This window comes from Saccopteryx leptura, chromosome 3, assembly GCF_036850995.1.
Source record: "Saccopteryx leptura isolate mSacLep1 chromosome 3, mSacLep1_pri_phased_curated, whole genome shotgun sequence".
In the NCBI taxonomy this organism is placed as follows: Eukaryota; Metazoa; Chordata; class Mammalia; order Chiroptera; family Emballonuridae; genus Saccopteryx; species Saccopteryx leptura.
The window spans coordinates 320153760-320180978 of NC_089505.1; the positions used below are offsets into that span (position 1 = coordinate 320153760).

The 27219-nt window shown below is 37.1% G+C and overlaps 1 long non-coding RNA gene across 1 annotated transcript in view; it reads left to right on the forward strand.

The window, feature by feature from the left end:
* The window catches only part of LOC136398023 (uncharacterized), a 38425-nt gene extending 11468 nt beyond the window's left edge, over positions 1 to 26957 (forward strand). Inside the window, exons 2-5 of the long non-coding RNA XR_010749966.1 lie at positions 8973 to 9128; positions 11554 to 11745; positions 25907 to 26013; positions 26401 to 26957. This is a non-coding gene — a long non-coding RNA (uncharacterized lncRNA). The remainder of the gene's footprint in view (positions 1 to 8972; positions 9129 to 11553; positions 11746 to 25906; positions 26014 to 26400) is intronic.
* Positions 26958 to 27219: the final 262 nt, after the last annotated feature.

A 27219-nucleotide genomic window follows, 5' to 3' on the forward strand; every position in this document is an offset into this window, starting at 1 on the left:
TTCAATCTGGAAAGGGCCTGGGGATCTGTATTACTAGCATTTTAGTGGTCTTAGAAAACATTGCTTTAACATATTAAAAGCACTAAATTCTTGATGTACAATAGAATTGTTGCCACATAGAGGAAAACTGTAATGTATGCCACTTTAAGGTAACCCTAATGCTGTTATTCCTAAAAAGCTATGACCCTGAGAAAAGAAACACATACCAAGAAGGGCTCCTCATGGCTAACTGGGCTCCAATTAAAAGTAAAGCCTAGCAGGTGTTTCTCAACAGGGGCCTCTCAGGCAAACCATCCTTCAAGAGAAACATGCACTGAACTACCTGTCTGCTGTATGCTGCTGCTATCTGTGCCAGCCCTTATAAAGAAGTTCCTAGAACTATATTTCAACCAGTTAAGACTGAAACTTTCCCCAGCCAATCAGATCTGTGCAGCTATATCCCCCCCTCACTGCATCTTCACTGGCCAATCAGAGCAACTCCATTCTGACTAATCAGGACAGTGCTTTTTGAGCCAATCAAACTATGAGGGTTTGGAGTCCTCATTTGCATGAGGATACATCAGTCAGGTACATGGGGTAACAACTTTTCTCTATGTAAATCATCTCCCTTCTGGCTGGTGTAGTGCACTTTCTCTTATCACCTAAGTCTGAAGATTGCCTCTCTCCAACTGAAGCTTAAACATTGAAAACATCTCTTCAAAGAGAGTAGAGCAGCTCTGAGCAGACAGAGCAGAAAGAGAAGAAAGAGTTTTCCATAAGGAGATCCACCTCACCCGAGGGCCACCTAACAGCCATGCTCTACCATAGCTATGCTGTATTGTAATTCAACACTAACATTATGAAGCTGTTCACAGCTGTGCTGTTCTCATAACCATGCTGTATCACATTTGAGAAGTTTTGTACTGAATAAAGTTTCCTTCTTCACTGCTCCCCAAGTTGGGGATACCTGTTGGCATTGAATCAGTGACTTAAGGGTTGACAAAACAAAAAACAAAAGTTCTTAGCCCCTGATTATTTGTGGGAAAGATCTTCTTAACATCATCTTACCACTTTATTTCACAAAACAGACTTAGCCTGGGCCATCGTCAATGTCTTTTGCCAAATGCCAAAAATTATGACGCAAAGCTTTCTTGTGGTACACATCTCTTTCAGCCATTCCCAGAAAGAATTCCTCCCAGAAAGAATTATTTATGCATCTAATAGCTATTTTTCTTAATTTTGTTAACAGAGTTCAGGACACAGTATATTGCAATTGGTTATTTTTGTTACAATTGACCTTTCCTATTTGTCTTTATACCACTTTACACCACTTTATACCATTTTTGGACACAATGTAAGATGCTTAATAAGGATGGTGGAAAAGGACTGGGCATCTTCTTAGCTGTCTTAAATGCTGTTTTCTCTGTGTTCATTTCAGTTTATTTCAGTTGCTCTTAAGCATTCAGGCAATGCTGGGCACATATAAAAATCAACTGGCCTATATCAAATGCATACTACCACTGAATTAGCCCACAGGTTTCAAGGAATTTTAAGAAAATTCAAAATGGCAGTCCAAATTATTTATAAGCAAAGCATATCATTTATTACGTAAATATAATTTTTAAATGTTTTATTGCTGCAGTAGCAAAGACATTGAAAACATTTAAAAAAAGAGAAAACATTTAGACATCTGATTAACAATAGATGAATTTGGATAAGGGATATGTAGATTTTTGTGCAATTTTTATTTTAGTAACTCTTTAATAAGTTTGAAATCATTTCCAAATGAAGGGTTTTTTAGTTAGACATTAAACATTGAAAATACATTATGCTAAGTGTAAATAAAAAGCCAATCACAAAGGACCACAAACTATATGATTTTGTTTATATCAAATGTTGAGAATAGGTAAGTAAACCTCTAGACAGAATACAAATTACTGATTGCTTAGGGATGTGGGTGAGTCTAGAGGCGTAGGGGTGGAGTGATAGCTGAAAGGTATGGGGTTACTTTGGGGGTAATGAAGATGTTGGAAACTTGATTGTAGTGATGAATGCACAACTCTGAATTTACTAAAAACCACTTAATTGTACACTTACGTGGGTGAATTATATCGTATGCAAATGAAATCTCAAGCTGTTATTTAAAAAAATTAGAAATCAGAGACAATATAGAAAAGACACAGATATTAAAAGTTTGTTTGAAATTGAAAACTAATCAGAAGATGCAGTCACTTCACATAACACCAGTCAGGATATTATTCCTCTTCCTTCCCCTGCCCCACTCAGGCACACTTTCACATTAGCAGTATATGGATTATCTTCTCTCCAGAGTAGTTAAGAAAAGAATGTCTCAACACATAAACTAATTGATTTATGATTAGTCATAGAATAATTTAAACACCTGCAAGTTTGACTTTAAATTTATCTACTATTTTATGTTTTACTTTCAACTTGAATTTTTGGATACTTTTGAAAGAACTTTTGTTTAAAGCATTATGCAAAGTTACTTTAGAATTCTAAATGAGATAGTTCCTCTCTTCCCACCTTCCTGTCTGGGATGAATAAAATGAATTTTCACCCTCTCCCTCAGTCTTACTAAGATTAAATGGCAATTAAGATTTGTAGCAGGAATACTGATGAACTTTAAAATAAAGAAAAGGTAAGTTTTTCTCAATCAAACTAAAAATTACATTTGGTAATTGTCGAAATGGGAAGAAAATTTTAACATACAATACAGTACTACTTTGTTTTTCTAATTGTTGGTTAGTGTGTTTTTAATAGGTATTCTCTCATTTATTCATTTTGGGATGAGATATTTCAGAAAATTTTTGCTTAATGTATAGTAATATAAGTAAGGTTGGGGCTTAAGTGAGCTTTTTTTTTTAAAAAAAAATTGTTATTCATTTTAAAGAGGCAGAGGGAGAGAGAGAGAGAGAGTGAGAGAGAGAGAGAGAGAGAAGGAGGGAGAAGCAGGAAGCATCAACTCCCATATGTGCCTTGACCAGGCAAGCCCAGGGTTTTGAACCCACAAACTTAGTGTTCCAGGTCAATGCTTTATCTACTGCACCACCACAGGTTAGATGGGGCTTAAGTGAGCTTTTAAAATAGTTAGGTAGGAGAAAATTATTATCAGTAATGAATATTTCATCTTTTTACATATGAATAGAGATAACTTTACAGATAGTTTAAAAGGTATGTCACCATGTTCTGTGTGAAACTGCTTTCCTTAGGTGTCTGAGGGCCCAAAATTACAAAGAGAATTGTTATTTCTCTACAAATTGAACTCTGTACTAACCAGAATGTTTTCAGACTTAAGCTCGAGAGACTGTGGCAACATGCCATTGCATGCAAATTTAAGGTGACCAATCATCCTCCTTTAGGAAGGACAGTCCTTCTTTTGTAAGTTCCATCCTCCCTGGAAAAGTGTCCTTCTTTTTGATATTGGACAACTAATCTGTAAATGTCCGTATTCGATCAATGCAGAGTCGGTCCATTGCGTGTGATGTGACATATTTGTATCTAAATGAGTACTTTTTTCTTACAATTATTATTAAAAATTAATAGGCATGTAAGCATAATTACAATATAAAATATTACAAATGTTTTTATTATGCATTTATCATATTATAGTGTATTGTTGCAGTGAATAAATTTTTTTTATTTACAATATTGTTTTCTTCAATTTATTTTTGTCCTCCTTTTCATTGTAAAAAAGCTGGTCATCTTAGCAAATTGCTAGAGAATTCTACCTGGGGGCAAGAACATTGTTGCTTCATTATAAAGCGAGGCATCTGGGGTGTGGATAATGTCAGCACCACTCCACCACTCCAAGGGTTGGCAAATGATTTTATTAGCTGACGTTTAAACATCTTATTTGTTCTTCCTGCTTTAAAAAGAACTATTTTTCTAAAATTTATTGTGGCAAGTTTTCTGTTTGAAAACCTTTGTTGGAAGAGAAAATGAATTCTACTGGTAAGCAATAGACCCAGGGGCTTACTATTCAGTTTTGAATTCTGGGGCTTTTTCCTACCAAAACAAATAGTATATTGTAGTCGGGAAAAAAATTTTTTTTACTCATTTTTGATTCTTTTATTACCCCACACTTCAGAGATACTAGTCATTTTTTATTTTTGGTCAGGAAAAAAAGTGGTGGAGGGGGCTGCAAATTTATGAAGGAATTAGATTTCTGGAAAGCCAAATGGATTATTTACCTTTTAGTCACCTTAACCTACTTTTGATCTTCTCATAAAAATAGAGTTCTTTACTTCCATAGAACCAGATAATTCTTAATACAAACAGAAAACATTTTTAAGGTACAAAGAAAGACACATTTCTTTTACAGTTCCTAAATAAAACAAACCAACAACAAAAAAAATGAGTTTGTAATTGTGTTTCCACTATTCTAATTATATGTGCTATATACAGTCTCTCAATTTCTAATTTCAGAAAGTTAATTGCTGAAAGAGGGTTTAATAATTATTGTTCTCTATACTGTTCTGATTATTCATATTTTAAAAAAGCTTACACTTCTTTTTAAAATTTTTTATTGAATTTATTGGGGTGATACTGGTTAACATAATTATACAGGTTTCAGGTAACCAACTCTATAGTACGTCTCTGTACACCATATTATGTACACCTAACCCCCAACTCAAGTCTATCTCACACTTAATTTCTGAAGACATAGTCTCTTAATACTGTTAGATAACATATTTAACTCAAATGGAGTGAATATCAGTAGAATAGATATTATCTGTTTGATAATATCAACTATACCAAATAATTCTATGGTCTACTTCATAATCCCAAGTAAAGTTTTGACACAACAGAAATTTTCTAGAAGAGCCAAGTTATTGAATTTTACTTGGAATCAGCTCTGAAATATGGACATATGTTTATCCCACAAATCTGTCAAGAAGTATTTGTCAGTAAAGGTACCTTCCCCAAATAGCTAACAAAATACTGTATCATCTTTTACCAAAATCATCTATTTGAAATAAATGCATTTTCTTTTGGTTAAAAAAAAAGCCTTTGAATTATAGAATGTCATCATTTTGACCTACTTCTTACACTAGAAATACTTTAAGTTAGATCAAACACAGGCTCTTTGCCTCAACTAAATGGACATGCTAAACTGGCTCCAAAGTTGATTTGTGGAACTCATTATGGACTTCACAAAGTGTTCAAGGTTACTTTTCAATTTGTTTCAGCCAGAATCAATAAATCTCTCACCTGGTTTCTTTGCTGTACGTATTGTACTGGTTAATCATGTATACACATGGCATAGCACATTAGACTTGGAGAAAGAGTTTTCTGAAGGGAGCCAATTTTTAACTACTGTACTGTTGAAATTTGAAAACAAAAGGAAACTGCTCCTGTTTATTATTAAGGTGTGTTGTGAACCAAGAGCCATAAATAATCTGGCTGGCTAATTTCCAGAACCAGAAGAAGGAAGGGGGGAGCAGGAGAGAAAGAGAGAGAGAACTATCTTGTGAAATTGTTTTGTTTAAAAATCTTAACATTTACTATAGAAAATTTTTAATAGGGAGCTGCAAGCATCCAACAAGTAAAGGGGATATAGTCAACTTTACAGATACAGAAATAAGTAAGCTTACTTATATACATGCATATTATAAAAGAACATGAAATTTTAAAAGAACATGAAATTTTCCTAGAGACTAAATATTGAACTTTAAATTTATGTTAATATAGAAGAGCTGTAGCAAAGAAAATGTTTAAAAATTATCTCTGCAGTGACCCCTTTCTCATATATTGTTTCACTCCTTTTTTCTCTGGATCATTCTACTTATGTTTAGAATTAAGATTCAAGGTTCCACCTAACGGTTGTTGGATGTAGCATGTATTTCAGTGGTGCCCATTCAACCCAATTCTGCCCCAATTGAGCTCCGAATTAGCTGTATGACTTTAGACTAATCATCTTGTTTCTTCTTCCATAAAATGTAAAAGTTGCGTAAGATGATTTTGGGTGCCTCTCAGTTTTCACATTCTGAGATTCTATAATTCTCCATATGGCAATGAGATTTCAAAACTCCTACCTCTTTAATGAAGTATGGAGGTGGAATATTTCTAACCCTCCAGTTTGTATTATGCACAAAAATCCCCTGGGGCTGTGGTTAAAGTCACTTCCGTGAATAGCATTCTTATCGAGCAATGAGGAAATTCTCACCTGGTGGGTTCTTAAAACCTAGGCTTGGTGAAGCCTTCTTGCCTTAGGATTATTTTAAGCTTCTAATGCAGAAGAAGGCTGTGAAAACATCACTTTTAAAATAAGTTTACCTAGGGGTATTTTTCACATTCTGAATGAAAATAACAGCTTGTGTATTTAGGAAATTAACATATATAAAAGACAATCCAAGGAAAAGGGACAGCGATTATAGCTGGGAGACAGTTTTAGATTTAAGACACTTATTCACTCACATTCACTTGCTTATTGTAAAAAATGAATATGGGAGATAAAGAATTTAAAAAATAATGTCTATTTTTTATTTTAATGGAAATTATTTACTGAGATAAAATAAATGTTCAAACTATAAAACACTAGCAATCTCACATTCATGAAATCTGAACTCTAATCATTTTATATACTTGAATGCCATTTAGGGTATGCATTTCTCTTTCTAGTTTGACCCATCCTAAACCTTTATTTTAATCATTGTCACAAGTTAATAATGGTAAATCTAGTATTTATTCATCCACTCTTTTTTTTTTTTTACTAACATACCATACAATCACACTTTTCAAATGTAGAATTCTATGGCTTTTAGTACTATATTCACAGACATGTACAACCATAACTACAATCAATTTTAAAATGTTTTCATCACCCCCATCCCCATCTTTAGCAGTCACTCCTCGTTTTTCCTTAGACCTCCATGACCGTAAGAAATCACTAATCTACACTCTGCCTTTATAGTTTTGCAAATTTTGGATATTTCATATAAATAAGATCATATTCTATCTGGTCTTGTAAGACTGGCTTCTCTAGTAGCAAGATATTTTCAAGACTCATCCATGTTGTAGCAGGTATCAGTATTTTATTTCTTTCTCTGGCTGAATAATATTCCATTAGATAGTTATACCATGTTTTGTTTATCCACTCACCAGCCAATAGACATTTGGGTTGAATCTACTTGTTTAACTATTATAAATAATGCTGCTATGAATATTTGTATACACGTTTTTGTGCAGACTCATAGTTTCAATTTTATTGAGGTGAAATTGCTAGACTGTATGGCAATTTTATGTTTCACCATTTGAAGAACTATCAGACTAGCTGCATTATGTTAAAAATCCTACCAGCATTATATGTGGGTTCCATTTCTTTGCATCGTTACCAATACTTGTTATTACCAACCTTTTTTTTTTTTTGTATTTTTCTGAAGTTGGAAACGAGGAGGCAGTCAGACAGACTCCCGCATGCGCCTGACCGGGATCCACCCAGCATGCCCACCAGGGGGCGATGCTCTTCCCATCTGGGGCATTGCTCTGTTGCAACCAGAGCCATTCTAGCGCCTGAGGCAGAGGCCACAGAGCCATCCTCAGCGCCTGGGCCAACTTTGCTCCAATGGAGCCTTGGCTGCAGGAAGGGAAGAGAAAGACAGAAAAGAAGTAAAGGGGGAGGGGTGGAGAAGCAGATGGGTGCTTCTCCTGTGTGTCCTGGCTGGGAATCGAACCCGGGACTCCTGCACGCCAGGCCAACGCTCTACCACTGAGCGAACCGGCCAGGGCTTACCAACCTTTTTTTTTTTATCACAGCTATCCTAATGAGTATGAAGGATATCTCACTGTTGTTTTGATTTGCGTTTCCCTAATGGCATTTTTTTCAGGTGCTTATTGGTAATTTGTATATCTTTCTTGGAAAAATGTTTATTCAGACTCTTAAGCCCATTTTGAAATTAAATTCTCTTTTTTATTATTGAGCTGTAAGAATTTCTTTTTTTAAATTCTAGTACAAGTGCCTTATCAGATCTATCATTTGCAAATGTTTTTTCCCTAGTTGTCTTTTTACTCTCTTAATGGAGTCCTTGGAAGCATAAATGTTTTTAATTTTGAAGAAGTCCATTTTGTCTGTTTTTTCATTGGTTACTTGTGCTTTTGATGTCATATCTAAGAAAAAATTGCCCAATTCAAGATTACGAAGATTTACATGTTTTCTTTTATGAATTTTATAATTCTGGCTTTTATATTTGATCCACTTCTTTGAATTTTACTTATATTTTTAAAAGTAAAATGCACATAACATAAAACTTACCATTTTACCGATGTTTAAGTGTTCACTAGTATTAAATAGTTCAGGAGGGTTAAGTATATTGACATTGTCATGCAACTAATATCTAGCACTTTTCATCTTGCAAAACTGAAATGCTAAAGCAGGAGTCCCCAAACTTTTTACACAGGGGCCAGTTCACTGTCCCTCAGACCATTGGAGGGCCGGACTATAAAAAAAACTATGAACAAATCCCTGTGCACACTGCACATATCTTATTTTAAAGTAAAAAAACAAAACAAGAAAAAATACAATATTTAAAATAAAGAACAAGTAAATTTAAATCAACAAACTGACCAGTATTTCAATAGGAACTATGCTCCTGTCACTGACCACCAATGAAAGAGGTGCCCCTTCCGGAAGTGCGGCAGGGGCCAGATAAGTGGCCTCAGGGGACCACATGCGGCTGGGCTGCAGTTTGGGGACCCTTGTGCTAAAGTAATTAAACAACACCCCAATTCTCCCTTCCCCAGCCTCTGGCAACTATCATTCTAATTTCAGTCCATGAATTTGGCTGCCTTCTAAAAGCAGAATATTTGTCTTTTTGCAATTGCCTTATTTCACTTACCATAATGCCCTCAGGTTTATCCATGCTGTAGCATGTGTCAGAATTTCCTTATAAGGGATGAATATTCTCCTATTGTATGTACATACCACATTTTGCTTACGTGTTCAATCCATTTTGAGTTAATTATTGTTGTTACAGTGTTAAGCGGAGTTCAACTTTATTTTTCTGCACGTGAAAATCCAGTTATTTCACCAGAGTGGCCATCTATTCTCAACAGATAAGGAATTGATTTATATAAATATTATTTCAAACTCTTAAAAGTCAGGGAAAATTCAAAGGCTGTTTCAAAACACAGTGAGTACATAATCAGGGTACTTTGTGTTGTGAGTGACCATATGTATTTCAAGATACTTAAACCGAAACAAAATGTGAAAATGTCATGTTGTTGTTTCTTCCTTGTACTATAGAATCTTTCTCCCTTTTTTGTTTTACTTTTGAAAATTAGTCTGTCACTACATGTGTTGCTTTAAAGGAATTGTGAACTGAATAATATAAAATGTAATTTAGAAAAATTCAGTAATTATGATTGTCATCATCATATTTAAATATAGTCATTATAAAGCATGCATATGTACATATGAATAGAAAAAAGGAATTATCAAAATCACTGCTACTTCTTTAATGGATGTATCAGTAACCAAGAATCAATGTACACTTGACTACCAATAGATGGCACTAGACATTTAGTCAGGATTTCATTCATTTTTATTTTTCTCATAATATACATAACTATTAAGTCTCCCACTGAAAAGAGAAACAATCTCTAGAGAGAATTTAAAATCACTGAAAGAAAATGGGCTCTCTTCATCATAGTCATATTCAAATTGACAATAAGTGAAGGCAGCTTTCAGTTAATCCTGTACCAGTGGGACGTGTTCACAGATTTTAGTTGCCCCACATTCAAAAAGAAAAGGCTTTAGTATTAGTATTCAGATGCCCCTTGAGTCAAGAATACAGTCAGATCTTCTGGAATCTACCGAGAATTAGCCAGGTAAACTTTGGAAGTGGTTTTCTTTATTCCTTTAAGTCTTGGGGGGAAATGCAATTATAGGTAGATAGTTATAGAACCAAACAAACAAATAATTGAGAACAGGACAGAATTCAACAACTTGTATGTTTTTTCTATATTGTTACAACAATTGTCAATATGATCGCTGGTCAATTAAATATTATATGCATTTATATCTATTTCTACATATATGTAATCACACATATCCAACCGATTGTTGTTACATTGGAAATTAGAAAATAGAAATAATTTACAAACTGACTTTTACATTAAAAGCCCACATATTACAGCAATATTATATATTAAATGTAGTGTTTCAGATCAACTTCATTTTTATTTGCAAATCTTCTACGATTGAAGACTTGTATTTTTTAAAAACAAGTAAACTTTATGCTATTATTTAATGTACCCTAACAGACAGAAGTCTAATATAATGGAAGATAAAGCCACAAAACAAAAACCCTGTACTCTCCAACCCATCCCTAGAATATGTCCAACTCTTTTTACAGCTTTTTGGCTGGATAACCATGGGAAATATGGGAATCGTGCCAGAGTCCTGAACCAAATGCTGAACCTAAGGATGTTTGGTCCTAGAATCTTACTTTAGTCCTAGTCGGTCCAGCTTTGCAGATGACCTAGGACAAAGTTAAACTTTTCCAGGCTTCTCTATAACAGAGCAAACTTTTTTTTCAAAGATTTTATTTATTGAATTTTAGAGATAGGAGAGAGAGAGAGAGAAAGAGGTAGGGGAGAAGCTGGAAGCATCAATGCATAGGAGTTGCTTCCTATATGTTCCTTGACCAGTCAAGCCCAAGGTTTTGACCCAGGAACCTCAGTGTTCCAGGTCAATGCTTTAGCCACTGCGTCACCACAGATGAGTCTAGAGCAAGCTTTCTTCATCTATATTTTCATCGTACTTATTGAGGGTAAAAACACCTACAATGTTTATTTTGTCTTTGAAGTACAACTTACTACCAAGCTAGATATCCTCTCCCCATCCCTGAACGTGCACATACACACCATTTGGCATAATATTGGGCATAACATTCTACAGTAGAAAGTATCCATTATGGCCCTGGCTGGCTATCTCAGTGGATAGAGCATCAGCCTGGTGTACAGATATCCCAGTTTCAATCCCTGGTCAGGCACACATGAGAAGCAGCCATTTGCTTCTCTTCCTCCCTGCCCCCCTCCTTCTCTCTCTCTCTCTCCCCTTCTCCAGCCAGTGCCTCGACTGGTTTGAGCATTGGATCCAGGTACTGAGGATAGCTTGGCTGATTCAAGAATCAGCCCCAGATGGGGGAGTTGCCTGGTGGATCCCAGTCAGGGCTCATGTGGGAGTCTGTCTTTCTACCACCTCTCCTCTCACTTAAAAAAGTTATTTTCATTTTTTAATTTAGTTCTCATCTTAAGAAATTTAAATTTGGTAATTTATTTTGCTGTCAGAAGAAACTATTGCCCTTTATGACAAGACTCCATCAGATGCCAAGGATATTTACATTTCATATCATAGTACAAAGAACAACTTGAAGGCAGGAAAGCTTTTGGTAGACTGAATAAGTTTATATGCTTGTCTCCTGTTTTTTGTTTGTTTTAGGGAGAGAGACAGACAGATCCACAGACAGGAAGGGAGAGAGGTGAGAAACATCAAATCATAATTGTGGCACCTTAGTTGTTCATTGATTGCTTTCTCATACGTGCTTTGACCAGGTGTTCCGCCAAGCCAGCGACCTTGGGCTCAAGCCAGCAACCATGAGGTCATGTCTATGATCCCACGCTCAAGCCAGTGACCCCATGGTCAAGCTGGTGAGCCTGCTCTCAAGCCAACAACCTCGAGGTTTGAAATCTGAGTCCTCAGCATCCCAGGCCGACACTCTATCAACTGTACCACTGACTGGTCAGGTACTTGTCTTGTTTTTCTGTTTTTGTTTTGTTGTTTTTTTTTAACTTGAGAGGAGGGGAGATAGTGAGGCAGACTTCTGTGTGTGCCGTGACTGGGATCCACCCGGCAACCCCATCTGGAGCCAATGCTGAATTGCTGAGATATTCTTAGCACCTGAGGCCAATGCTTAGGCCAACCGAGCACTATCAGGGCTGATGCTCAAACCAATCAAGCCTCTGGCTGCAGGAGAGATGGGAGAGAGAAGCAGATGGTTGCTTCTCTTGTGTGCCCTGACAGGGAATCAAACCCAGAAGGTCCATATGCCGGACTGATGCTCTATCCATTGAGCCACTGGCCAAGGCCTTATTATATATATATTTTTTCTTTTCTGAAGCTGGAGACGGGAGAGACAGTCAGACAGACTCCCGCATGCGCCCGACCGGGATCCACCCGGCACGCCCACCAGGGGCGACGCTCTGCCCACCAGGGGGCGTCACTCTGTCGCGACCAGAGCCACTCTAGTGCCTGGGGCAGAGGCCAAGGAGCCATCCCCAGCGCCCGGGCCATCTTTGCTCCAATGGAGCCTTGGCTGCGGAAGGGGAAGAGAGAGACAGAGAGGAAGGAGAGGGGGAGGGGTGGAGAAGCAGATGGGCGACTCTCCTGTGTGCCCTGGCCGGGAATCGAACCTGGGTCCCCCGCACACCAGGCCGACGCTCTACCGCTGAGCCAACCGGCCAGGGCCATCTTATATTTTTTAAAGTAGGATTCATAGGCCTTAAAACCCCAGACATTCTTGGGGATCTATGGATTCTATGCAACTTAATAATTTTTGTTTTATGATTGGTTTTGTTTCAATAATATATATATATATCATATGCACACACATATGTATATATTTATATATATGATGGGCATATATTTTTCCAGGTCATGAGGATAACCACCTCATAACCAATGACTGACACTCAGGCTTGGATTTGTGTTTATGTATAATGGCACTAAGTGATACCACTGATCATTAGGACAAAAAAGGAGGGGGGCTTCTTTGTAAGGTCTTTTTGATTGTTGAAATCACACTCCTGTAGGTTTTCAAGTAAAATTTAAATGATGTTTAGTATTTCCAAAACATCATTTAAACGTTTCCATTAAAAAATATGAGCAGGTTTAATCAATGTTAAAATAATTTCATATCAGATAGTTGACATTTCTTAACACTTCAGGGTTTACATTGTTATTGTGTTTTTATAATGATCATTTCTATGCAAATTATGTTTCATATACATAGCAGGTGTGGTTAGGTGGTATTTCTAGTACATGAACTGAAACTTCACCGTAGAAAGGCTAGCAGTTAGTATATTACTAATACTATAAGGCAGGGGTCCCCAAACTTTTTATACAGGGGGCCAGTTCACTGTCCCTCAGACCATTGGAGGGCCGGACTATAAAAGAAACTATGAACAAATCCCTGTGCACACTGCACATATCTTATTTTAAAGTAAAAAAACAAAACAGGAACAAATACAATATTTAAAATAAAGAACAAGTAAATTTAAATCAACAAACTGACCAGTATTTCAATGGGAACTATGCTCCTCTCACTGACCACCAATGAAAGAGGTGCCCCTTCCAGAAGTGCGGCGGGGGGCTGGATAAATGGCCTCAGGGGGCCAGATGTGGCCCGCGGGGCCGTAGTTTGGAGACCCCTGCTATAAGGGTTAGGTAGGCCTTTTGCTCTTATGTGAACAAATTACAGTATCTTAATTCATTCTTCTAAATTGGAGGGCAAGTAGAAAGAGAATATAATGCATATTCCACATATTAATTAATAATCCAGAGGTTTCCTACAGCACCCTATAAACTAAAATTAAAAACCTGGCATAAAACATATGAGTATTCACACTTAGTGGATAAATGAAATTGAAGAACCCTCAACAGCAGACTTTTTTCTGCCAAAGAAGTTGTAAAAATAATTTTAATTTTCAGTGATTTTTTTTTTTTTACTTTAGAATTTTAGATGAGACTGTGGACCAATAATAGGATTCATCTAGCCCAGGTGGTCTTCACATCTGAATTCAGAATTCATTTGTATCCAGTGCAGAGGCAACTGTCATGTCAGTGCTCTTTGGAGCGACCAAGGACAAATAGGGAGAGTTTCTCTAGGAAAAAAAGAGCAGAAAGTATAATTTTTAAAATTTAGCTAAGCATCAACCCGAAATGCTGAGGTTGCTGGTTTGAAACCCTGAGCTTGCTCAGTCAAGGCACATACGAGAAGCAACAGCTATGAGTTGATGCTTTCTGCTCTACCCACTGTCTTTCTCTCTCGCTATCTACCATCTCTCTAAAATCAATAAATAAAATCTAAAAATATTTATATACCTTTGGCCCTGGCAGGTTGGCTTAGTGGGTAGAATATTGGCTTGGTGTATGAACATCCCGGGTTTGATTCTCAGTCAGTGCACACAAGAGAAATGTCTATCTGCTTCACTCCCCCTCACGCTTCCCCTTTTATCCCTCTTCCCTTCCTGCAGTCAGTGGCTCAACTGGTTTGAGCGTAGGCCTTGGGTGCTGAGGATGGTTCCGTTGGTCTGAGCACATTAGTGTCAGGTGCTAAAAATAGCTTGCTCAAGTCAGGCATTGCAGCCTGGTTCCTGATCGGGGAACTTGCAGGAGTCTATCTCTCCTCCTCTCACTTAAAAAAATAAATTATGAAATGTTTATACATTTGCCATGATTTTACTCAAGATTTGCAAGTTTGTATGAGAGAGATTGTCCCCAACTACCTCCAAACATAGGAAGCTACTAGTACTCATTAAAAGGAGCCATCAAAAGGTGATAATCATATGGATCAATAGACATCACTAAAAGGTGAAGCCTTCCAGCCCTTTAAAGCAGGGGTCCCCAAACTAGGGCCCGCAGGCCACATGCGGCCCCCTGAGGCCATTTATCCGGACGCAGCCGCACTTCCGGAAGGGGCACCTCTTTCATTGGTGGTCAGTGAGAGGAGCACATTGACCATCTCATTAGCCAAAAGCAGGCCCATAGTTCCCATTGAAATACTGGTCAGTTTGTTGATTTAAATTTACTTGTTCTTCATTTTAAATATTGTATTTGTTCCCATTTTATTTTTTTACTTTAAAATAAGATATGTGCAGTGTGCATAGGGATTTGTTCATAGTTTTTCTTATAGTCCGGCCCTCCAACGGTCTGAGGGACAGTGAACTGGCCCCCTGTGTAAAAAGTTTGGGGACCCCTGCTTTAAAGTGAGGAGGAGCATAGAATTTTTTTTTTCAGATCAACTTGAATTTTACAGCAACTAATATAAAGACTGTAAGTAACCACATTAATTCAGTTTTTGTTAGAAGTTTGTAGAGCTGTGTGCATTTCAGAATTGTGGATAAAGAATGACAGTCTTGTGCCTGACCAGCCAGTGGCACAGTCAGTAAAGCGTTGGCCTGAGATGCTGAAGACCCAGGTTCGAAACCCCAAAGTCACTGGCTTGAACGTGGGATCACCAGCTTGAGTGCGGGAATACCAGCTTGAGCATAGGGTCGCTGGCTTGAGCGTGGGATCATAGATATGACCTCATGGGCACTAGCTTGAGCCCAAGATCACTGGCTTGAGCAAGGGGTCACTCAGTCTGCTGTAGCCCCCCCCCCCCCAGTCAAGGCACATATGAGAAAGCAATCAATGAATAACTAAGGTGCTGCAAAGAAGAATTGATGCTTCTCATCTCTCTCCCTTCCTGCTTGTCTGTCCCTGTCTGTTTCTCTGTCTCTCTCTGTCTCTCATCTCTCATTAAAAAGAAAAAGAATGATGGGCTTATACAGGTTTAACCACTTGTTAGTTACATGATTTTGAGAGAGTTACATCTGGTGCCTCAAGATAATTATGAATTGAAGGATGATTTATTATGAGGATTAAATGAGCCAACATCACGCACAGTGCCATGAATTTTATAAGAATTCCAAAGATGTGAGTTCTGTGAGTGCTAGCTAAAGCAATCAAATCTGGCTAATTTATGCAGAAACAGAGTGAACTGGAGAAATACAGATGACTGAAAACATCTGAAGAATGAGGTAAAACATCAGGAAAGATTATAACTAGAGGAGCAGAGGAAGCAGGCTTAAAGTGGGAGAATTGGCTTCTATCATTCCCTTTGTGTGTTATTTCAGTCAAGATGGAGCATCTGGGAGGAGCGAAGCTTTCAGTCACCCACCCCAAGTGGAATGCCAGCACCTTGACTGTAGGTGGAGATGGGGTATGGAGGGTTTCCAACTCTCTACCCATAATTTCTGTACAAAGATAATGTCCTGTAAAAAACAATTCAGTTCCTCTGCTTTTTAGTTGCCTTTAATAATGCATTATAAACAGGGAAAGGAGCCAGTGAGAGAGGAATAGTGTTATTTATGTAACATAATGTTTAAAAGTCAAATCTCAAATTTTGGCCCTGTTGTTGATGTGTGTGACATTTGGGAAAATACTCTCACCTTTACAACAAGTAATAATGGTTCTTGCTTCCTGTGGTTGCAGTGAGATTCAGTGCAATGGTGGATGCAAAGCTCTGGAAACAAAGCATAGTCCCTGTGAAACTCACCAGGATTGGTACTTTCTATGCACTTACACTCATCCTTGTGTTAACTTTGGCAGATTTCAAACCAAACATCTAACTAAACAAGGTAAATCGTCAAGTCATTCTGCTGTATCCTTAGCTACCCTTTGGAGGGAACACAGTTCACAAAAGTAAATACAGCAACTACAAGAATGAATAACTCCACATCAAAGGCGTTCCCAGGGAGGTGTTCTGTAACAGAGGCTGGTTAAAATGTCACTAAGAGGTTTCCTGAGGGCAGTTTGGTTTTATTCCTCCATTCTTTCTTTTTTTGTTTCTTTCCTATTCCTATTTTCTTTCTTTTCTTCCTTCCTTCCTCCCTCCCTCCCTCCCTCCCTCCCTCCCTTCCTTCCTTCCTTCCTTCCTTCCTTCCTTCCTCCTTCCTTCCTTCCTCCCTCCCTCCCTCCCTCCCTCCCTCCCTCCCTCTCTCCCTCCCTCCCTTCCTTCCTTCCTTCCTTCCTTCCTTCCTTCCTTCCTTCCTTCCTTCCTTCCTTTCTTCCTTCCTTCCTTCCTTCTTTCCTTTCCTCCCTTTTTTCCTTCCTTCCTACCTTCCTTCTTTCTTTCCTTCCACTGTACTTCTCAAGGCTCACCAATGCTAGGAACACTTAGGGCACAGAAATATATTTTAGGTATATTTTAAGATAATACTAATCGATTTCCTCCCTTTGAATATTATTTAGTTATTTCGCTAAAATAAAATCACCTGGAAAATACATATATTTAAATACTTGCTCTATATATTTATAAAAAACAAACTACATCACAAGACAAAAAAGAAAAGGCATGTCCTGAAAACACGCAGGTATGTCAGGGGAGCAGTAGCATATCTGAGCTGATAAGAATTATCAATAAGGAAATTCAATCCTGCAGTTTCTCAGTAGACTTTCCACCATCTTTACTTATTTCTCAAAAGTCAAAACAAGTCAAGAGTTTTAAACTCACTTTCAAATTTGATAAGTTTGGTGGATAAAGGAGTTTGGAAAAAGAAAGGAAGAAAATGTGATCACAAAATGCTGAATTCTCTAAGAACAGCAATTTCTTCTGCTTTCAAGTGACCCCATGGCCCGTAGGCATTACAGGACAGCCAGACAATTGGACTGTTTTTCCTTTTTGCCTGACTGTCTAAACTTGTGGAGGTTAGAGGGTCACTGTTCTCAGTGCACAAGGTTAAAGTAGGACAGGGAGTAAGGTGTCCTATGCCTGGAAGGGGCAGAAGACAAGTGACAATGCAGAATATACGTGCTGTGATTTTAATTCATGTCTGTGAATTAAAATCACAGAATGGCGATGTGAAGTGTAGGTGTGCTTGAAAACTATCCCTGGCAACTGCACTGTGGCATTTATTATTTTCAATGGTAAAGGCTTTGGTTTTCATCCAAGAAGCCCTTAACTAGGATTAGCTGTGGAATCTGAAGATCTCAGTTCCCACCCTCAAAGGATGGATTTCCCTACTACTGTGTGATCTACTTTCTCCAAACTAAACAATCGGAGATAATTCCCAACCCAAGCCAGTCAGATTGCACTATTCAACTGGATGATAAGAGATGGGCTAAAACAGACCTTTTCTGAACAATTAAAGCAATTGTGAAGAATGTTTAAAGTTCTAAAAAGTATAAACTGCCAGACTGTGCCATGAGTGGTGACAAGGCAAGTCTTTTAAAAGACTGAGGGAAGTCACTAAGACTGGGTTCAGGATTGCATTTAAAGTCATGGGAGTGTGATAGGACCACAAGCAAGAGAGAATGGAAGAAAGGACAGTGGATGGAGGCCATAGTCCTGATGAACCTTGGGGATAAGACCCCCGTCAGAGGGGTTGGCCTACCCCACTGTAGAGAGATGATAAGGCTGGGAGGGAGTGAGAGCAGCTGAGCTGGGAGGGAAATTTGCAGAACTGTGGCTGGACTACTATGGCTGAGGAAGGGTCGGAAGAAGGAAGTCCGTGGCCAACAGCAGCAGTGAGCACAGGGGCCTGTTTTCTCTCTGTGATTTTGTTGTAAAGGCAGCCCACATAGGTATAGTCCTGATCACAGCCAAAAATAAATAGGAAATCTGAACTATGGCCTGCCTTTTGCTGAAATCATATCCTAAACTACTAGCAATCTCCCGTAAAGTGTAATCTAAAAATCTCAAGAATATTGTCCTCTCTTCATATTATTCTGTAGATTATGTCACCTCTTATCTCTGATAAATTGATCTGTGCATACCATAAGTGTGTTAGTGTCCTGACCTGCCCACATTTGTTCTTAATTCTTGTGTGTGTGAAGACTGGCCTCCGTTTGACTCAAATATCCAGAAGTTCTCTTAGTTTTCACAGTACAAATCTTAGCCAGAGCCTGTGAAATTAGGCTTTTAAACATATTCTAATTCTAATATTTATAAGAAAAGTCATAAGACTTTGATTATATTTGTGGAAGAAAAACCAATTTGATTGTCAATGAGCAATTCAGTAAAGTAATTCCTGATGTGAAAAGGGAGAGTGTAGGGTTCTGTGGGGTTTGGCCACTTAGAGAATAAGAAAAATGCTTAAGTTCCCCAAGTCATTTTTTTAGATAGACCATAATTTACTTTTAACGATATACCAAAAATCTTTTCCTGTTTTGGAAAGAACTTCTTTAATGAATTTGAGAATAGTAATAATGTCATCTAGAACATAAATTAAGGCTTTAGAGCAATTAAGTTTTGAGTAGTAAAAAATTTAAAAATTAAATAGGTAATTAAGCATAAGAAATTATTTCAGTGAACATGCAGGTTTCAATATAGTTAAATATTTTAACTATTTGTCTGGTAGAGCTAGGATTTTTGCTCTCAATATGACTGACTCATGGTAGAAATAAATAATTTGCGGATCTCCAAGATGAACCTTTCTAAAATAAACAATCTGAATATCATATATTGTACTTATACTTAAACATAGCAACTTTTTTCAAACTACAAAGTTTGGGTTAAGATTAGGTATAAAGTTAGGATTAGAATTTAGGACTAAAATTAGATGTAGTTTTAGGGTTAGGGTGAATGTTTAGAATTAAAGTTAAGGTTAGAGTTAAAGTTAAGGTTCAGTAGTTTAAGATGAGAATTTAGGTTAGGATTAGGGTTATGGTTAGTGTTTAAATTAGTTTTCAGATTATGCAAGTGTTTAAATTAGTTTTCAGGTTAGGGTTATTAGTTTGGGTTAATTTTATATTATTTTTTATTTTTCTGTTGATTTAAAATAGAGAGAGAGGAAGGGGAAGGAAAAGGAGAGGCGGTGGAGAAAGAGAAAGAAGCATCTACTTATTGTTCCACTTAGTTGCTCCATTTAGTTGTGCACTCATTGATTGCTTCTCATATTTGCCCTGATTGGGAACTGAACCGGAGACCTCAGTACGCCACAACAGCGCTTTATCAACTAACCAATGCCATGGCCTAGGTTTAATTTTAAAATTAGGGTTAGGAGTATAGGTAGGTTTCTGGTTAGAATTTGTGTTAAAGTTAAGAATAAATATCATATAAGGTTAGTGTTATGGTTAGGGTTAAAATTAGTGTTAGATTTAAGTAAGGTTAAGGTTGATTTAAATGTAGGATTGAGACAGAGTTACAAAGTTAAGGTTATTTTTAGGATTAGGATTAAAAGTTAAGGTCAGCATTAGGTGTAGTATTAGGGTTAGGGTGAATATTTAGAATTAGTGTTAGAGGTAGAATCAAGGTTAGGTTTAAGGTTAGGGTTAAGTTTTAGAATTAGTGTTAGAGTTAAGGTTGAAGTTAATGTTAGATTTGGATTAACAGTTATGTTTAGGGTAGGTGCAGGGTTAAATTTAGGAATAGGGTAAAAGTTTGAATTATGGTTATGGTTAGAAAGTTAGATTTAGGATTATGGCTGAGGTTAGGTCCAAAATTTGGGTTAGAGTTAATATTATTGGTTAGATTATGGTTTTAATTAGGGTTAGAACCAGGGTTAGGTTTAGGTTTAGGTTTAGAATTAAAGTTAGGGTTATGGTTAGGTTTAAAGTTACATTTGTAGGTTGGATTAGGATAAAAATTAGGGTTAGAGTTAGTGTAGGAGGAGTATTAAGGTTAGGATTAGGTTTAAGTATAAGGTTAGGCTTAGAATTTAAAGAAAAGTAATTTCAGTGAACATGCAAGACTTAATATAGTTAATTATTTTGATTATTTTCTGATGGACCTAGGATTTGTTTTTTCAATATGACTAGCTCTTGGTAGAAATAAATTGGCTGCATTTAAAGATAGATCTTTCTGATGTGAATAATCTAAAAATTGTTCTTTGTATTATGTGCTTTATCATAACAATCTGTACTCAAACTTCAAATTCTCAGTGGATTTCTTGACCAAAAATTCAGTAAGAAATCAAGGAAAAAGGGCTATCATATGCTGTATTTATTTATTTTGAAAACAATTTATAAAAATGACTAGAGATTAAAGTTTTGAATGAAATAGTTTAGTCAGTTTTTATGTTAACACTGCCACAGGGTACATCATACAACACACACTACCTGGAGCACAAATATGTAAGTTTGATGAAGTGTATAAACAAACCATGATAGAAAATTCCTTAGTAACAGGGCCTCAGACATCGTCTAGCCATTGGTCCTATGAAAGAGATAAGCCAGATCATCCAAACATGTCTTTATCCAGCATTGGAATGCATCCAAAAGAAATACAAAAGGCTCTGACATCAGAAAATACCTGCTGACTTTGGAACATTCATATCAATAACAGCAAAACAAAGTGAGTCTGCTCTGTCAGAGTAAAAGAGTATCAAGTATTAAAAAAATCAAGAAGAAATGAAGATAGAAACTTTAAAATTCTTTTAACTCTTTGCAAACATGACATTAATTGGGTTAATTTTTTTTTATTTGGCCTCAAAAACAATTCTAGTATAGTATTTTCAATATCGTAAACAAAAATCTGGTTATAGACATTTTAAAAGATTAATAGTTACATGACCTCAATACTCAACTTTAGCCTAAAACATTCACAGTAACCATCAATAATGAATGACACTATGAAGAAGTTAGTTTTCAAAACTTTTAGCAATATTTATCTAAATATTTTTATATATTATTTGAAAAAGGAAGTATTAAAATGGAAGTTCTTATAAAAGCTTTTCATCTCAGTTTACTAGAATCAGGAGAAATATGATACAAGAAGACTTCTGGGGAAAATCCCTTAAATTTCCAACCTTAATTGTTAGATGAAAATAAAATTAATGAATTGTTTTTCAGAGTCCTTTTCCTCTGCTTCTTGGTGTCTGTCTGGCACAGGCTTCTTCTCTTCTCACTGTATACAACCCTCCTGCTCTATTTATCAACTCTAATGAATTACTCTCAAGAGTGCTGAGAACTCCCAAAGCCATCTCAGACTATTCTGAGCCTTGGACCTTTGTTTGCAACAGCATGCCAGACACCTGCAATTTAATATTTCAAAAACAGAACTAATGCACACAAAAAGTATAAGAGTTAATAAATGACTTTTGCAAGATTATAGAACACAAGGTCAATTTTTTAAAAACTCAATTTTATTTCTATACAAGAGTAATCAATAATTTTGAAGGGAAATTAAAGAAACTATTTTATTTACAATATCATCAATAATGATAAGATACTTAGGAATGAGTTAAACAAAAGAAATGCAAGTACACACTGAAAACTATAAAACATTATTGTAAAAAAATCAAGTAAGTGAGAAAATATTTATTAAGATGGAAAAGCTCTTAATTGATCTTCACATTCAACACAATCCCTCTCAAAATCGAACTGATTTATTAGCATCAGTTTTAAAAAGCTATAATAAATAAGACTGTGAGGTATGGTCATAAGGTTAGACATATAAATAATGGAATAAACCTAAGAATCCAGAAATAAACCTATATATTTATAATCGGTTGATTTTGTACAAGATATCAAGATAATGGATAAAAGAACAGTTTGGTTTTTTTTCAAAAAATGCTGGTGAATATCCACCTCCCAAAGAATGAAGCTAAACACCTTCTTCCTACCATAAAAAAAAAAATTAAAATGGGTCAAAAACCTAAATGTAAGAGCAAAAATCTATAAAACACTTGGACAGAACAGGCTTAAATCTTCTTGATCTTGGATTAGGGAGTAGTTCCTTAGATGTGGTATCAAAAGCAGAAGCAATAAAGGAAAAATAGATAAACTGTACTTCATTAAAATTAAAAACTTTTGTGCTTGAAATTACACTACAAAGAAAGTAAAAAGGCAACCTATAGAATGGGACAAAATTTTGCAAATCATGTATCTGATAATGGTTTATATACAGAATATCTTACTATTCCATTACAAAAAGACAACCCCATTTAAAATAGACATATAAAGATTTAAATTTATTTGTAATGTACTTTAAGTAAAAATAATAAATATTAAACAAAAGCTAACCTGATTTTGAAATTACTTGGATAATTCATTAAGTAATTCAAATATTAACAAAGGAGAGGTGGCAATATATTGCAGTAACAATTTTGTTTGTTTTAGAAAAAAATTTAAGCAAATTTTTGTAGTTTTTTATTTTATCAAAATTACCAGCTCAGTATTTTGTTGTTACTGAAATCAATTTTTAGAATAAAATGTTGTTTACTGTAAAAAAAATAAAATAAAATGGACATATAACCTAAATAGACATTTCTCCAAAGAAGATATACAAATAGTCAAAAAATTAAAAACAATCCCATATGAAAATGTACCCAATATCAGTCATTAAAAAGATGCAAATCAAAACAATGAAATACCAGTTCATAACTACTAGAATGACTATTATCAAAACAGCAGACAATAGCCCTGGCTGGTTGGCTCAGCGGTAGAACGTCGGCCTGGCGTGAGGGGGACCTGGGTTCGATTCCCGGCCAGGGCACATAGGAGAAGCACCCATTTGATTCTCCACCCCCCCCCCCTCCCTCCTTCCTCTCTGTCTCTCTCTTCCCCTCCCGCAGCCAAGGCTCCATTGGAGCAAAGATGGCCCCGGGCCTGGGGATGGCTCCTTGGCCTCTGCCCCAGGCGCTAGAGTGGCTCTGGTCACGGCAGAGCGACCCCCCGGAGGGGCAGAGCATCGCCCCCTGGTGGGCAGAGCATCGCCCCTGGTGGGCGTGCCGGGTGGATCCTGGTCAGGCGCGTGCGGGAGTCTGTCTGTCTCTCCCCGTTTCCAGCTTCGGAAAAATATAAAAAAAAAAAAAACAAAAAAAAGTCAGCAGACAATAACAAGTGTTGATGAGGATGTGGAGAAATTGGAAACTTCATGCATTAATGGTTATGATGTAAAATGATGCAGCCACTGTGGGAAACAGTCCAGAGGTTTCTCAAAAAAGTTAAACATAAAGTTACCATATAACACTGCACTTCCACTCTTAGATCTATACCCAAGAAAATTGAAAGTATATGTCTACATAAAAACTTATATAACAGTGTTCATAGAAGCATTATTCACAATAGCAAAAAGTGTGAAACAACTCAATGTCCATCAACTAAAGAATTGTTAAATAAATTGTGATATATCTGTACAGTGGAATAATATCAAGCTACAAAAGTCATGAAGTACTAATAGATGCCACAACATGAAAGAACCCTGAAAATATACTTAGTGAAGGCAGTCAGACACTGCCATATATTATATAAATCTATTTATATGAAATGTCCAGAGTGGAGACAGAAAGTAAATTAGTAAATTGCCAGAGGCCTGTAGGGATGGGACAATGGAGAGTACTAATGGGATTGGGTATTTTTATTTTTAAATTTATTTTTTTTGGAAAAAATGATAAAATGTTCTGGAATTAGATAATGGTGATGGCTGGAAAACCTCATGGATATATTAATACTAAATGCCACTGAATTGTATATTTTAAAAGAATAAATATTACAGTAGATGAATTATATCTCAAATTTTAGAAATTATAAAAACAACAACATAAAACTATCTTCCCTGACTCCTAAACTCTTTCTCCTTGTGTGTTTTTCTGTCTCAAGAAATCCTGAGTTATCTGGACTTCTTTCCTCTCATTATCCCATTCCCTGAATTTTGGGCCTTTAAGTATTTTGAATATCTTTAACCTATCACTTCTTTTCATTCCACTCACACTATAATGACTTTTAATGCCATCATTTTATGCTTAATGCCTACAGCTGGCCTTCATGCTTCCAATATTGCCCTTGCCTGGTTCATTTTCTATGATTTAGTCAAAAAGAATGAACTTTCTAAATATATGATCACATTGAAATGAAACCAAGATAATTTCTCACTTATTTCCTTTTCAGACTTTAATTTTAGTTTTATATATGTGATCTGGAGATACAATAATAAAAAAGAAATTATTCCAAGTTTAAAAGCTTGTAGTTCAGAGGGCATCCCCAAAAAGTATACAGGCAATCGGATGTAATATGGTAAGTGCTGTGAGAGTTTCATGGTCAGGGAGCTTGGAGAGTCAGGAGAGGTCTTTCAGGAGCGATTAAGTCTTAGCTAATTTGGGGGAAATGAATGGGAATTACACAAACAAAGAAGAAGAAAGGAGGCCCTTGTGGTTGGCTCAGTGGTAGAGCCTCAGCCTGGTGTGTGGATGTCCCAGTTAGATTCCCAGTCAGGGCACACAGGAGAAGCGACCATCTGCTCCTTCACCCTTCCTCCTCTCCTTTCTCTCTCTCTATCTCTCTCTTCCCCTCCTGCAGCCATGGCTCAGTTGGAGAAAGTTGGCCCTGGGTGCTGAGGATGGTTCCATGGCCATGCCAGAGATGCTAAAATATCTGGGTTGCCAAGCAATGGAGCAACACCCCAAATGGGAAGAGCATTGCCTGGTAGTGGGCTTGCCAGGTGGATCTTGGTCTGGGTGCACGGGGGAGTCTGTCTCTCTGCATCCACACTTCTCATTTAAGGGGGAAAAAGAAGAAGAAATTAAATCCCAGAAAAGGAGGTACCTGTGCAAAAGTCTGGAAGTAAGAGAAAGCATGGTCCATATGGGGTCTTCAAAATACAGGGAGAAGTCTATCACCAAAGGTCTTTATGGTGCCTCATGGTAGTCAACTCTCTTTTGTTTAAAAAATAAAAATTAAAGAAAAAAATATATATATATAGTCTTGTGTAACTAAAATAACTGGAGATAAAGGGGTTCAGGCAAGCCTGAATCTAAGTGCTCCAATGTATTAGAGATCTGTGTGTGTCAATCTGCTCTAGTGGCCCATCTCTGCTGGCAGGTCTAAAGTCCATGTCCAGATGCCACCAGATCCAGGTTCAGATTACAGAATGCAAATCCAACAAAATGCTCTCTTTCTGACCAACACGTCCAAAGTTTGATTTTTTTTTTTTTACTGGGCTAATGGAGACAAATGGCCAAACCTGGATCAAAATCATTGTGCCAGAGGAATCCTATTCTCTTGTCTCTCAGCCTTGGAGCTGGCGTAACAGAAAGAGATAGCGAGGAATGGCCAGAAATCAAAGCAAAGGGAGGGAGGCAGGAGGGGAGGTTGCCCAAGGAAAGTCAGGCACTGTGACCAGAGGTAGGAGGAATGGATGATGGACAGGGTGAAAGAGCAGTGACCGATGAAATTATACTAAGGCTGCTAGGCTTCTTCCAACAGGCAGTGACACAACCAAACTACGTGCATGAGAGGATTCCTCATAGAGACAGTGATGGAAGGCAACAACATTATGGACCAGGACACTGGAAGGAGTTGTATTAATTCAGGTAACATATATTATTATTGCTGAAATTAAGATAATGTCACTACAAATAAAGATTGCTTGATAAATTTGAACCATAAGAAGATAGCAGGACCTAGGTAACTGGATAGAGGGAGAAGCTTTGTGGGTGAGGGGTTTTAGTGAGAGGAGTAGGAAAGTTGAGTGTGACTCCCAGGTTTAGTGCTGGGGCAACTAAGTGAACTGTGGTCATTGACTAGGGCCCCAGGAGCAGAAGCAGCTCTAGGGGAAGGCAGGGTGAGCTCGGTGATTTTAATGTACCTATGTGCTATCTGAGTGCAGAAGGTTAGTAGGTCCTGTATGTTGTTCCCCCCCCCCTGCCCTCTTGCTTAAAAAAAAAAAAGGAAAAGTAAACCCTGCTTTCTCATTTCAGATGTTCTCGTAAAGAATAGGGACAAGACATCGCTACACCCTGATTGTCAGTAGAGAAGAGAGGCCCAGTCTATGACAGGCCTCTGCAAGAACTCCATTGGGAGGAATGTCTTGGGAGGGTGTTACAGAGTTGAAGCATGCTGAGCACTTGGTTTGACCCCAGAGCTCCATAGAATCATTCTTCTTCATCTCCAAAGGAAAAACAAAAAACAGCTTTTACTTCAGGACTGAAGACTGTCTGGAAAACTTGAGAAGTCCTGAATGTCACTGTGAGGAAACACAAAACAGGAGGCAACATGTTTGTGCTAGGCAGATGGGAAATGGCTTCTGTATTTCCATAGGTGGTTATAACATCATTAAGGAAATGTGAGAAAGCAATTAGCATTACATGAATGCCTGTTAATCCATCTGTTTTTGTGTCGTTCAAGTGGATTAAACCATCACTGCATGTATAATTTTTCAAAGTATACATAAATATTTTACTTTTGCTAATTCACTATTAAATAAATGATTACCCTTAAATATTCCATTTATAAATTACCTCTAAAATGAACACTAAAATAATAAACACTTCTAATGCTGACATTTCAGGAAAGAGCTCCATCATTGCCAATATTGTAATTCTACAATTCTAATCCTTGTAATAATCAGTATGGTTTGTCAATATTTATTTGATTAGTCAACTGTATGGAGGATGTGTACGGACTTGTAAGCCTAAGATGCTATAAATATAAGGAAGCACAGCACTTCCTTTCTTCGGCAGATCTGTGTAACTGCTATCTGTGGAGAACTCTGGCTGCTAAGCAAATCACTCTGTTCT